The sequence below is a fragment of the Cheilinus undulatus genome, linkage group 4 (assembly GCF_018320785.1).
Source record: "Cheilinus undulatus linkage group 4, ASM1832078v1, whole genome shotgun sequence".
Taxonomy (NCBI): Eukaryota; Metazoa; Chordata; class Actinopteri; order Labriformes; family Labridae; genus Cheilinus; species Cheilinus undulatus.
In genome coordinates this window covers 35583470-35598317 of record NC_054868.1, presented here as the reverse complement: position 1 = coordinate 35598317, position 14848 = coordinate 35583470, and the positions used below count along the sequence as shown (strand labels likewise).

At 38.8% G+C, this 14848-nt stretch overlaps 1 protein-coding gene and 1 long non-coding RNA gene across 7 annotated transcripts in view; one reads left to right on the top strand and one right to left on the bottom strand.

Annotated features, from left to right (window-relative positions):
* The window catches only part of LOC121508054, a 46889-nt gene extending 41801 nt beyond the window's left edge, over nt 1-5088 (bottom strand). For both annotated transcript variants that reach the window (XR_005991781.1, XR_005991780.1), the window contains exons 1-2: nt 5028-5088; nt 3097-3186 (exon numbers count right to left, since the gene is read on the bottom strand). This is a non-coding gene — a long non-coding RNA (uncharacterized LOC121508054). The remainder of the gene's footprint in view (nt 1-3096; nt 3187-5027) is intronic.
* Nucleotides 5089-8748: 3660 nt separating this feature from the next.
* fbxo41 (F-box protein 41) overlaps nt 8749-14848 on the top strand; it is a 93520-nt gene continuing 87420 nt past the window's right edge. Inside the window, exons 1-2 of one of the 5 annotated variants that reach the window (XM_041785789.1) lie at nt 8749-8790; nt 11700-11802. The gene's annotated coding sequence lies outside the window, so the exon portion shown is untranslated. The other 4 variants (XM_041785788.1, XM_041785785.1, XM_041785787.1 and 1 more) reach the window with 4 other exon arrangements.

Sequence of the window (14848 nt, the reverse complement as noted above, 5' to 3'; positions counted from 1 at the left end):
GTAAATATTAGTATAAGCTAACATGTCTTCATTTATGTGTCCAGTGTTTCCAATACATACTGTAGACTACACTTGGGTGGGCCACCCAGGTATATTTACAGTCACCCTGATATATTTGCCTTCTAAATTTTCTTTTTCCTTTTTAAAGTTCATAATCACCATCTGTGTACAAAAGAGACATCCACTAGTAGATCCCCCTCGTACATGCATTGATTTAAGTATCATGCTGTCATTTTAACATTTTTCTGAAGCGCTGAGCTGCCCAAATTATTCTGTACTCCTGCACTCTAGAATAATTGGAAACGCTGTATGCATCAATAATTTCTATTGTGATGAAAAACATTGTGCTAGTATTTATTTTTCATACAACACTGTACTGAAATAAATGCTTGAGTCAGCAGGAAAAGTGAGACTTAGATGAGTTCTGCAGACAGTTGTCAACTGTTATTATTACGTCGTCATCTACATCGATATTGAGCGTTTTTTTGTGAAAAAAAAAAACACTTCTGTACTGATATTATTGGAGTAGGTTTTCAAATTCATGGAGTAATATGATCTCTACTTTCCATATTTCTCATTTTCTCATCATTTTAGCTTTTCTAAGAGAAAAACTGTGAAATTTGTGTTCAGAGACAAATGCATCTTGTGCATTCCCTGCATATGCATGTTACAAGGACTGTAGAGTGTTTGTCCTCTCATTGTAAATGAAATTATATTTTCACAAGGATCACTGTGTGTTATTATGCTGTAAAGAGGCCCCAGCTAGTCCAGGAAGAGGTAAGAGCAGGCCAGAGGAGGAATGACTGTGGGGCCAAGACAGCAGAGAGCATGGATGAGATGGGAAAGTGTCAAACAGTAGGATTACCTGGTCAAACACCAGGCAGATTTGCACTGTGCCTAGTTCCTTGTCCAAGCTGTCTGGGATGTTCTACTAAGCCCAGCAAACCTTGGGGCAAGGATGAGACATCTTACTGCCCACTCTGCTTTGGAGGAGGACTCTTGGAGCATCTCATCAGCAGCTTTCAAAAGGCTTTGAGACAGTCGTTATCACTGGAGACAGCCAGGTTCTAAAGGCTGTTGCTGGGGTTATAAAAACTTCCATCAGCACACGGAGACACACAGACTCTTAAAAAAAAGGCAGTAGTCTTCATCAGAGCTGGAGAATCACCCTGCTGAAGATCAAAAGCAAGGACAGGTATCTTATTTGTTGCCTCTTACTGGCAGCTGGAGGTCGATGGAGGCAAGCAGCTTAAGTCCTCACAGCACATTTTGCCAGACATAATCATCACCTCTGATGTGACAAAACAACTGATCTTGCAGAAACTTACAGCACCATGGGAGTAGCACACTGAAGAGGCCAATGAAAAGAAGCTGGCATAATACCAGAACTGGTGCAGGAGTGTCCAGACCGTGGCAGGAAGACCCACTATGAGCCTACAGAAGTTGGTGGTCGAGGCTTTGTAGGACACTTGCTCAGCAAAGTCCTGAACCAGTGGGGAACTAAGGTGTAGCATAAAAGAAGCCCAACCAAGCAGTAAGTAAAGCAGCAGAGAAAGCCATCACATGACTTTGGATTAAGACGGCTGACCCTTGGGCAGTTGCTATCAGGTGGGGTCGCCTGAGCGAGATTGTATCATGACTGATGATGTGTTCCAGTATATCTGAGGGCTGTATTTTGCACAAGTGTGGCTAAACTCAGACTGACAAATGACCTGCTCAATCAATTAAAAGAAAACATAAGATGCACAACATTGGTTATAAGCAAATGTTTGCATGTGAATTTGTAATATACATCTGATTTGGTGTAGCTATGTCTTGTGCATGCACGTTAACACTGAAAGCCTTCAAACCATGATTTAAGATTTTCTCTGCAACATCACTAACAGCTGTAAGACAATCATACTGCTTACCACATAAAAAAAAAGTTTTCAAATGAGCACTGGAGTCCATAAAGAACTCTGATCTTACACAAGTTTTACAGAGAAAATTAGTGAGGGAAAAGTTGACATTGGGCATGAATAATTTCAGAGTGTCAGAAGTGTGATGAATTATGGCCCATTTGACATCTTAATGTTCTGTGTACTTTCTCAGAGTGATCTGAAGGTGAGCAGACTAAATGAAATCTCAGAAGAAGAAAAACATAAGAAGACAAAAGGGCTAAGACGTTTTTAATTGCAGCTTCAAATTTAGGCCAGGTTATTTGCATAACAGACATTCTGGTGGAATAAAGACTTAAGACTACATCTACACTGATCTACAGAATGGATTTGATTGGTTTGTTTCATGTTGGTGTTTTGTTGCAGGATGTACAAAATACATGGTTACTACTTGGTGACAGATTGTTTTATTTACAGTACTTGCGTCACTTTTTTCTGAAAACTGTAATTCTGTCATGTGGTTACAACGACGCAAGAGGATTTTCATTTCTGATGCAAGTATGACATGACTAATGGCAGTTTGGAGTTTGTTATATATAGTGTATATCCTGATCAAACACAGTTGTGCTGAGGTCCTTAGTCCTAATAAAAAGCACTTCATCTTCAATAAATCCTATGACCCTAGGAGAGAGGGTAGTTGATAACCTTTCAGTGCTTTTACCATGTCAATAAATCACATAGACTGGGAACAATGGGATGAACACTGGTGCTTTACAATGTTTATTGGGAGTTAATTGGACAGATGTAGTGATATGAATATGTTCTTTGTCAGTGATGTGAGAATTGTTTCATTTTCAAATGGCAGCCTGTGTATGGTGTACTTCTCGTCTTTGACCAGTAAGTGGTGCCTAAGCTCCTAAATGGGATTTTCCAACTTCCTCCCACTGGCTCATCAGACACCACATGCACACAAACACTACTGTAGTTTAAGAAATGGTTTAGGTGAAGAAATTGTAAATACAATTTCCAAGTTACAGTAAAAGTCAAGGCTTACAGGCCTGCTTTTGCTACTGGTCTTTCTTACAATAAATTACATGATAAAATAATGTTGTTGTTTTTTTTTGCTCTTTTGTTCTTTTGTGTTGTTCTACTACAGTGCCGGGAAAAGAATGTTAGCAAGTGTGTGCAGCTGTGTGCAACACTGATATTCTTTAACTACCTTCAGGGACAGTGGGGATCCCCAGTCACTGGATCCTTACTTAGGGGCTCTTTGGGGTGAAAGGTTTGGATGCATCTGCTCTGCTCCATCCTAGAAAAGTTAAACATTACCAAATTAAAATCATTAAAATCATTTCCTCCTCAGTTTAATTAGATTTTAACAACAAAAAAAAGGAAGACATGGAGTTCTTTGCATAAAATGCTTCCAATCTAATAAGATAGGCTCATCCAATAACTGTGGATGCCATTCAGAGGAGAAACTGACATCTGCACAACATAGCAAGTTCTTATGATATATAAATATATATTCAAACAAGAAATTGGGTTAAAGAGTATTGTTTATATCAGTATAGTTTATGTGGATTCTTATTCAAAAGAAAACATGTCAGGCCTAATACCCAGTCAAAAGATTATCTACACTAAGCGCCACTATCAGTAAGATATGTTAAGTCTTCAAGGGCGGTCATCACCATAGTCATTTGATTTTACTTAATGAGCATTTTGAAGCAATTTCTTCAAAAATGGGTAGTTTATTTTCAGATAATTTTTCAAGTACAGTCAATGTTAACATTATGCATTTGTTAATAAAAATGTCAGTTTTGTGTATAATCGGCCTCAATCACCAACCGTTCTAAAGAAGTTTGTTCTTAAAACCCTCTTACACACTTTTAAGAAGATTCTGGCATTCAGCAATGTTTTCAAATCTGTGATTTCTTCTTAGCCAAGAACAAAATCTAAAACACTCCAGAGTGCTCTTACATCATCCAAACAATGATACTGGAGGATAAAATGTTTGATTTTACACTCACTAAAATTTGCTAGATTAAGATAAATCAATAATATATCCTTTTTGATCCTATTTGACAGCATTTTTAAAAAAATTGATTCAACACTTTTACATATATGCATGAAAACAATATAGCCAAGTACTAATTTCAACAGTGTTTGATGTTAACTGAATAATGAATATAACTCTAACACACATTTAGCATTAGACACTTCTTAAATCAATAAAAAACTTATATTCTCACACACAGACACTTCAGTGTGTTTAAATGACATCCCATCATTTTTAAGTGTTGGGTTTTAGAATAATGGATGCCTGCACCCCTGATATCCAATTAATGTGTTTGTAGCAAATATTGTCAATATTCAATACTGGTGCTAAACTATCATTAAACCGTCCTCTTTTGAAGTAGGACATTGGAACTATCAAATTATTGTAATAGTTTTATGTTGTTATTTTTTACTTGCACGTTCCTGAACCCTTGCTTCTGACCTCACCCCTGTGTGACCTCTGTTTTTGCACGCGGGTCTTTTATGCCCTTATATGGGCATAAAAGGGGCGTTCTCCCAACTGATTATAAGCTTAGGAGCGTCTGTCAATAATTAACTTGTACACACAGGTGCGAACAATTAAGCAGTTTAAGAGCGTGTCACGAATCCCACGATCCTCTCAGAAACTTTTTAAGAACACATTTAAGAAAAATATAATATAAAGATATAAAGGAATATAATGTGGATAAGGCCCAGTGTTCGGAATTTGGCCCTTGCGGGTTTGACTTTTCAACCGATATAGCTTTTGCTGTTTCTTCACTGGAAAAAAATAGTTATATTGCTATGGTGTATTTCGACACTAACTAAAAACACTGAATAATTTTGGTCCTTACTCAGTCCTAATCTTTGGAATAATGTCTTGAATAACACTTTCTAATATGAATAAATTATGAGTAAAAATATTAGGGTTCTGTTGAATTCAGCCATGCTAACCAAAAGAACTCCAAACAAGCTGTGGCAAACACTCGTAAGATCTTGATCTGTTGGTTCATGAAATTATATTTTACAGTCTTGTGTTTCAGAAATACAACAACATATTGTTGCACGGTTACACGTTTATCTTGGGGAAATAGCCAAAGACGACAGAATTTGTACCTTGTAAACTTTGCGTCTTGCTCCAACAGTTTGACAGCCTGATATGAAGTAAGGTCTCCACATTCAAATGTTTAATCGGTGGTTTCCTATTTCCGGTTTTACTGTCAGGTAATTGAAAAACGTGCCTTCAAAATAAAAGCATAACTGACGAAGGAAAATATAAAAATTTCTCGTGCAATTTTAGACAAATTATAAACATTCGATGTTAACCGTCAGTTTTGTCATTTAAATAGAGTTGATGGAAAAACATTTAGGGCAATTCAATATAAAGAACTGCTAGGGGGACAAGGACATGAAAGCCTTTGTCAAAGATATAAAGAAGTATGGTGAGAGACAAGAAATCTGCCGTATTCCTAGCAACTGACACTTTGTTTTGCAATATGGGCTCGACTTCCGGTACCCGCTATCTAGCCATGACTTTGTTGCATAGCTACTAGTAGATGCAAATCCTATTGTTACAGCGGTTTGAAGATTAAACTATGCAAACGTTATCTGTTACACCTCTAACAGGACAATGTGATTATTCCTCCACCTTCTACTGGAGAGGACAAAATGAAGAAATTGCCTGCAATAAGGTACACTGGTAAATTTAGCTAACGTTTTTAGCTTCATGTCAGAATTTTTGCAAAAAAAAAAGTACTCCAAAGAAGATGTAGAACCCGACATAGTGTGTGGGTTTGCTAAAATTCTTATTTCACAGACTAGCAAGGCCGTCCACAAGGGGGTAGAAAGGGGAGAGGTTTCTGGGGCCAAGCTAAACTGGGGGCCAATGGCAGTCAGCAAAATCATGGTCCTTCCTTAATTCCAGCTGTGATAACCATATTTTATTCTTAAAAGTGAATGATGGCCACTCTTATCAAAGCAAAAAGCACTAGAAAATGAATTGTATTCATTTATGCTAATGTACAATACACTCTTTTTCAAAATATAAACCCCTTTTTCCTAAAACAGAGTGATTACATGGTTAAAGGTGGCTAAAAATAAAAGGTGGCAAAAATGGATGAAAAATGAATAAACTGGTCAATGTGGCAAAAATAATGCAGCAAAAATGGATTATAAGTGGCAACAAGAAATATCAAAAATTAGGAAAATCTGCAAAAATAGTTGAAGAAGAACAAAAATGTGTAATGAGTGTCAACAAGAAATGGCAGAAATTAGCAAAATCAGCAAAATATTTGAAGGGCAGAAAGTGTCAAAATGTATTAAAAGTGGCAAAAAAAAGACAAGAATGGGTGACAAGTAGCAAGAAAGAGGCAAATATGGGTGAAAAGGCAAAAAAAAGTGAAAAAATGGGCAAAAAAGGTTAAAAGGAGCAAAAATAAGTGGGAAAAATGAGTTAAAATTGTGATTAGGGTTAAATAAGAGCATGAACAAATAATTTCAACATCAGAATCCAATATTAGCTTCTCACACTTCTCACCTCCAGAATGAAGTAACTTAGGACGTTAGCACCAATGCTACTGATTCATCACACATGCATTTTTATCACCAATAAATCACAGCTGGGGAGGGCCCATAATTCTCTGGGTTTCTCAGGGGCCCAGATAATTCTGTGGCCAGGCCTGCCAACTAGTCCCTTTTTAAATAGGGTTAGGGTTCAACTATGAAATGACCAGAAGGGCTCCACCTGAAGATCGAAGGCTGCAAGTGTTTTGGAGCCAGCCCTAGTCATGCTTCAAAAGTGATCACCATCTTCATCATCTACAAGTCAATTTAAATCCAAGAAACAAAACTTTGGAGTGGTTTGATACTGTCTGTCCAAACCACTTAATCGAGAGATGATTAAGTGGATACCTTTTCAGGGGAATGTTTGAAAGTGTTGGTTTTATGACAGGGATGGTTTATAAAGGATGAAGCATGACTGGACAACTTTTTGATATGTTTCAAAACTCAAATCCTTTTCAGATTTCAATCCTGCAACAGTGTCTCTATGCTTGCACTCTACACCCACAATAGCACAGCCAGGTGTCTAAATGTGGTTTCACACAAAGGGAGCTCCACATACACACATACTTGTGCACGCACACACACCCACACACACAGAGCACAGTTCTGCCCAGCTGGCTCAGATGTTACACATCTTTGCTGCACTAATTCTTGTCTTTGTGTTACATTTTGCAGGAGAGGCGAAAAGGCGGCGTAGACATCCTGTGTCTGGATGTATGTAAGTAGCAATAGTTTAATCAGATTTTTGGTTTTTCATTGCAACAAATGTTTATGCCATCAAGCAGTTAATTTCACTGGAACAGTCTCAGGGTTCCCCTGTACTTCTAGAGTTACCAGGTCTCAAAGGAACATGTATGATATCCATGTGTCATCTGCATAGAAATTAGTAAATTAAGTTACCCAGTATAAGATTCTTCAAAAGGATAATTGATTTTTAGAAACTGGAAGGTATAGTCACAGTTTTTAGGTTATTTGCAGATTTAAATGGTTGCATTTGCTATAGACAGCAATTTAGGTGTTAAATGCTTCCATTTATTATGATCAATTAAAAGCATGAAACCTCATTAATAATAGGGGACAGCATTATGCTTCTTCATAACTCCATACCCCCAATTTGCTTTGGTCAACTGAGATTTTTTTCATGTAAAAAGTTAAGCTTTTTCTGAGTGGACCTCTGTTTTCTTGGGGATAATTACAAATAAGGCAATAATCACTGATTCATGCTAAAGTTTCACTTAGTGGAACCTAACATGGAATGTACAATTTTGCAACCTTGAAAATCTTTGCACTTTATAGTTAGGTGTTGATTAATCAGACATAAGTCTATGTCTATTCCTTAATACAGCATAAACCTGCACATGTAGTGTTGAAAATATATAGAGATAGAAATGATCTTTAATGTGGTTGACAAAGGGATAAAGGCAAATGCTGTCTTAGCTTTAAACATATGCTCACTAGTACAGAAAATATCCCATAGCTGTGAAACAAACTTCATGTCATGATCCAGGTTTTGATTTATTATGTTTCTGAGTTTCCCTATGGTTATCCTTTGTGTATTCTGTGATTTCTAGTTTGACTTTGTATTTGGTTTAGTTCTTAGATGTTATCTGTAGCCCTTGTGTTTCCTTTGTTCAGCCTTTAGTGTTTTATATAGTCTTTGTGTTTCTGTGTATTTTGGGCTTTTGTTATTTTCCATGTGTCTAGTTTTTTATTGTATTAAGTTATTCCCTGTGTTCCATGTTTAGGTTTTCCCCTGTGTTTCATGTGTAGTACTCCATGTATTTCATGTCTAGTTTAATTCCCTGTTTCATGTTAAGTTTCCCTGTGCTTCTTGTTTTGTTTCATGTTTTAGTTTTACTCCCTGTGTTTGAGTTTCCCTCCTCGGTTCTTTGTATCCTCCTGTGTTTTCAGTGTTTCTGTAGTTTAGCTTCTTGTGTCCAGTTTTCAGTCCTTGTGTGCTTCTTGTGTTAGGTTCCATGTTTCCTGTTTTATTTTGTAGTTGCCTTCCCTTGTGTGTTATTCCAGTTTTGCTTCCTGCCTGAGTTTCCCTCCACTTTGATTATCCTTCACCAGTTTCACCTGTGTCTGATTGTCCACACCTGTCTGCCATTGTTAATCACTCCCTGTGTATATAAGCTCTGTGTCTCCCTGTGTCTGTGTTGGTTCATTGCATATGTCTTCCCCATGCTAGTTACTCCTCGTGCTTCCTCGTGCTTCCTCGTGCTTCCTCGTGCTTCCTCGTGCTTCCTCGTGCTTCCTCGTGCTTCTATGGATTTTGTTTTGTTTCTTTGATTTTGATTCCAGTGTTTTTGTTCTAGTAAGTTCTTTTGTTTCATTAAATCCTCGTTATCTGCATTTGGGTCCTCCATTTTGAGTTTTTTCCCGTAACCCCGTGACACTTCAACTGGAGAAGAATCACTGCAAGCAGTTTTCTTCTCTTTTCTGTCACCACATAGCAACAAAATGTATGATTAGTCTCAAGAATTATGAACTTTAACTAACACCCTCATAAGGAGAGTGTTCTCAAACTTTGCAAAGTCAAGGACCCAACCAGAGATAAACAACCTGCCTGTGATATTACACATTTGCTGTGCTATTCTTACCAGGGAAAGGAAGTACGATATGAAGTAAGTCTACAATAAACATGTCATCACAGTTTTTCTAGAGCCCAATGGCTGACCATAATGAAAGATGTTCACTGTAAAATGATATATGGGCCAATAGAGATTATCCGGGTCTTATTGCCTCCAAGTTTTCCTATGAAGTGCCCTGCACAAAACACATTTTAGATAGCAGCTTTCTTTCATTTTGCTCTGAGACCCATAAACCAACCAACTATAAAGGTAAACACTACAGGGCCCTCTTGACTTTATAACTTAGAAAAGGAAATAAACAACATAAAATAAAAATGTCTCTGGAATGATTGATGGGGATAGGATTTTTGACACACAAAAATGGTGTTGGAACAGAAAACAAGATTAACAAAAAACTATAGAATTAAAAATCACATGGCTGTGAGCTTTAGTTCCATTCTTTATAGGCTAAAAAATCAATACATACAAAAGGTAAACAACCAAGAACAATTATGCTACATTTTATATTGACCATAAAAAGCACCAATTTATTTACAACACACTCTGAAGAAAGCAAGACTTATTCTAGGTAACTAGGTATTCATACACAACTTCTTCAAGCTTGAAGCTACCTGCCAACTGTAGAGAACATGAGTGCTTGACTACACAGAAATAGTGATAGAGGAATCTTATTAACAGCTAACAGAGCTAACTTAGACTCAAATTCTATATACTCTATCTGCGCAGCAATCTGCACGCAGTTTGGTTTCGTTTTTTTGTTGTTTTGTTTTTTTTTTCTCTCTATCTCTCCCTTTTCTGTTTTTCTCTTGCCCTCTCTTAAGCGTAGCATGTGTGTGGCAGGGGGCGTGGCTGGCTTCTCCTGCTGCAGCAGACGAGGCGCACCTGTCTTCAATAAGCTCATCTCCTCAGACATAAAAGCCTAATCTTCACTCCAATTCGTTGCCTTGTGAAACTTGGGATTCTTACCAATATTTGTCCGTTTTAGGCCTTTGTGTTTTCTCATTGAGTTTTCGTCTTCAAGCTCCTACAAACCAACCTGCTCCCTATCTCCTCTGCCTGCCTTTTTTGTGTCTTTTGAAGAATTAACTTTTGCAGCTTAGTACTGACTCCTGACTGTAAGTCTCTTTAATATATCAACAGTACATTGCATCCTGTGCCACAAACCCCAGGTCATCAGTCAGTCACAGTCTTTTCAGACCAGCAGGGCCGGTTCCTGAACCTTATTTTGAACCGGCTGGCGCATTAAAACCGAAAAAACCCATTGGATCAGAATCTGAAAAGCTGGTTCTCAGCTGGAATCAAAAAGTAGTTGGTTTGTTCTTGTGAACTGTGACTTCATCGGTGTATGTCATATTCTAGCTTGTGATGAGGAGCTGTCAATGTTGAGCAAGTTGTCTGCTGAAGAGACAGGATGTTTGGTAGCGATGGGCATCGACAGAATTCCAGGTGAAGCTGGAGAGTAGAGCAAGTTGTACGACCAACTTGCAGAAGAGATGGCAAAGACTGGGTTCACCCGAAGGCCAGACAAAATAATTAATAAACTTAAGAAACTGCCTGAGTAACATGGAGTTACGTCCTCCCACTCTGGTTCTGCTTAAACTGGTGTGAACGCGCTGGAAAAAAGCACCAAGGTTCTGAGACTCCAGAACGGAACCAGAACCAGAACCATGTCTGTCCAAAGAGTGGACACAGAGGTAACATGACAACCAATCAAGTTTAACAACAAGCAGCACAGGTCAGGGGTTATCTTCACACATGTCACCGGAAAATGAATGAAATAATGAAAACATAACAAATGTTACACAGCTAAGCCTTTGCCATGAGTGCTATATCATGCTAGCTACCTTTGGTTGCTGACTCTGATGCTACTCTGAAGACATTTACATACTACCATTTGAAAGTAGTTTTGCAGGACTTTGTTACATAGTGAGGCATGCCTCCTCTGATCTACTGTTGGAAGTTGTGATGCATATGGGGGAATGAGCAGGCAATGTGTAACACTGGAGCTGATTAGGTGGAACTGTGGTGTGTGGGCATACCTGAGCTCAATACTATGCCTCTTCCTCTTGGCATTAAAAATGCTGTTATGCAATTTCAATTCACTCTCTTGGACACCAATATTACACCCTATGGATGCAGTGTGTAAGTACAAATGCATAGGCTACTGACAGCAGTACTTTTTTATGGTGCACACTATTGCTTATACAGTTACAGTTCTGTATTTGAAGTGATTCCATTTTGTCAAATGGAGATGAACGTCATGATTTCACTTTGCCACCCTGGACCAAGCCCCTTTTCTCACTTTGTATGTCCCCCAGGAAGCATTTTAATTAGATGATTGATGGATACTAGATAGTGGCAGCAACGACACATGCAATACATGATGTTTCAGCCTCTACATGATAGATTAATAAGGCAGCTAGCAGGACTAAATTGATTAAAAAGCTTGATGCAGAGCTGTATGGATGTATCACGTGTCTGTTCACACCCACAGGCTCACAGGTACAGTATCATATCCTTAATGAGAAGATGGGAGGGACGCTTTCTTCATGATTCATGTGTTTGCATCTGTTTAAGCATTCTCTCTCCTCCTCTCCTCTCTCCCTCTCTCCTCCCTGCTCGTCCTCTGCAGGCCTGCTGCTCTCTGCTGCAGAGAGGGGCTGCGTGACGTCAGTGAAGGCTGGAGCGGTTCCTTGGTTGGAGCGGAAGAAAAAAAAATGGGAGAAGATTGCGAGGTGAGTGAGACGCACATTTCTTTTCGTTTTTAACCCCACTTTTCACAGTACATTTGTGTCGCTGTGTACGTGTTTGCGTGTGCTGCGTATGTTTACAATTAGCCTACCGCTCCGCTGACGCCGCTGCTGCTCCTGTGCAACAAATTTATGCAACGTCAAGTCCTGCGATGAGCCAGCGCTGCTGAGAAAACAGGGGAAAAGCGGGTACATGCCAGGCTGTCGCCCCTTTCCTGCCATCACTATCGGTGTGAATTCACATGACCAGGCCTGGTTGTGCATTGAAGTCTTTGCAGTTTCGTTCATTTCTTCAGGATGACATTTGGCGGTGCCGCTCGTCCACACCCACATGATACGCTGCGTGTGATTGATCCATGTGTGCGGTGCAGATATGAGGACCATTGATTATTTCTGCGCTCCAAGTGCCAATGTTGATGACATTAGATCGATGTGATTGTCAATCTACAGTCTGAATCAGCTTTGGAGACTTTGAACGCGCTATTTGGCCTGGATGTGTGAGGATTGTACCTGCTGTTTAGAAATATTAAGATGTATCTGCATGTGGAGTAAACGCAGCTGTGATCGGTTTTCCATGCATGCACGCAGCTATATTTCATAAATGTAGCACAAAATCAATGAAGTACTGTATTCTCGCAGTTGTGCTCACATGCAAACATTAACATTTTTTAATATCAACAAGCACATTAGTAATCACGAAAAATACAAGAAAATCCGGACTAATTTTTTGACTCTCCAAGGAGAGTATTCCCACGGGATGCCTGAAACTCTCCTGGTGTGCCTCAGCTCTGGAGGCAGTCAGCACAAGTGCTGGAGTTTTGGAAAATGTCATGTGACTTCTGTGCATGAGAAATCTGACTCAGTCAGTGGGCCTTAGTCTAAATGCTGCTGTGATTGTAGAAACAAGGATTGACTAAAAAGTTGGAGCAGTAATGCTGATAAAAGGAGGATTGTCTGCTAGAGCAGATGCAGGGTATAAACACGTGTGATTGGTTTATTACAGATTGTGATTAGATTTACGTGTTATGAGATAACTGAGCCATTAATTCACTGGTCCAGGACAGATTATTGTCATTGTGCACCTGCAATTTTCGGCATGTCACAGCTGACAGATGGTCTCCCAGTAATAAGAGGCAGGAAGTCATGATTCAGATTATTCTCTGGTTTGTCTGCAGTCCAGATCAGGCATAGAAGATCTACCTGTCAGGATTTTAGCAGCATGTTAGTATACATGCTGGCACAATAAAGATCACAGGCTTTTAGTTGCCGTTCCTGTTGTCCGGATCGGTTTCAAGGCAGATGCTGGCAAATTTTTACACACTTTAAAGATAAAGGAATGAGGATGAATAAAGTTGTCATGCCTAAAACTTCACCAACATGTTTGTACATATGGCTAATTTAGCCAACACGACCTACATTTGCAGCCCATATACTGGTTGTAATTATCAGCATGTATTTTCATATCTGCCAATACAGAAATTAACTTTTCAGGCAGGTACCTACCAATACTATTTTCATGGTGATAATATTGTACATCCCTTTTATGGATACAGGCTATTGGATTTTTGTCTCTATCAGATATGCCCATGGGCATAGCACAGGGGGGAAAAAGGGTACTGATTACCCTGGCCCAAATTAGGGAGAGGCCATTGAGAGGCCTGCAATGAAAAGTCATATATATGTGTGTCCTTTATGGTGTAGTCCAGTGCTGCAAAATAATGCAAGTACATTTAATTTAACCATAGTAAAAATATTGCTCATAAATGGGGAAATTATGGTTCAAAAATACATTAAAATGCATAGATATTTGTGAAATGATGTTACATTTATTGCCTGGCTAGCAGGCTAAGGGGGCCCTGTGCAATATTCTTTCTGGGGACCCAAAATCCATAGCTATGCCCCTGAATATGCCAGTATTTACAGTAAGAAACAGCAACCATCTGCTGTAAAGAGAGGCCGAGTCAACCAGAGCTGAGAGATAAGAGGGGAAGTAGAAAGTCTGGTAGCAGTTTTACATTTGGGGCTTCACTCAAAATTTGTAGGGATCACTGTGGGTCCCCTTAAATGTGTGGTGGTCTGGGCAACCACCTATATGGTGCAGTTGTACATTTTTTGATTGAGGGCAGGAAAAATTTTCCTATCCGCCAGAACCAATATTTGATTTTTGAAGTTATTTGCTGATACTGATATTGATAATGTTGTGCATTACCACTTATCTATAGGGATGTAAGGATACCCACAATTCAACTCCCAGTTTTGGGTTCAGGATACGATTCAAATCCCTTTTTAAAAAAGTAAAACTATGATGTCAAAGTGCAGATGAATTTCCTTTTATTTAATTTTTGATTAAAAAATACTTATTACCTTGAAAAAAGGTTAAACTGAGAATATTTTCCAGTACCATTTTTCCCTCCTGATACCAGAGGGTTGGATATTGGCCAATATTTAGCACCAGTCCGATAATGATGTAAACTTTCTGGACTGACTGTGCTGTGGAGAACTGGTACATTATTTTAGCCCTGGACTTAGATCAAGACTCAACAGATAGAATGGTAATTAACAGCTTCTCTGTGACACTTGAAGTTGTTTTTCCTGCTAACTATTGTAACTTTTACTGCTAAAGATTACAATAACAGTGACACAGAGGGCCACATCATAGGCTCTCTATCGCTCTTTCCCTACATTATGAGCTAATCAGGCCATCTCCGAAATGATCTTTATGTTTGAGCATGCACAGTTTGACACAACATGACATGATGACGGAAATGCCATTGACAGCCTAACAAAGCATTATGGGAAAATAAAATAGCTGTTCGCATTCAAGCCAAAAGTCCATATAAAGTGGTTAAAAAAAGGGGGGTTTTGTTTTTTTGTATGACAGACCACTGTGTTATATACCACCAGGCCAAATTTCAGTCATGAAAAACATCTCTGAGTTTATCAAACTTAGCTTCAAAATCATGAAAAATGAGGTGGTAGAATCTGCTCTAGGATTGTGTGGGCATGTCTGTTGAATAAGCTGAAGCCACGC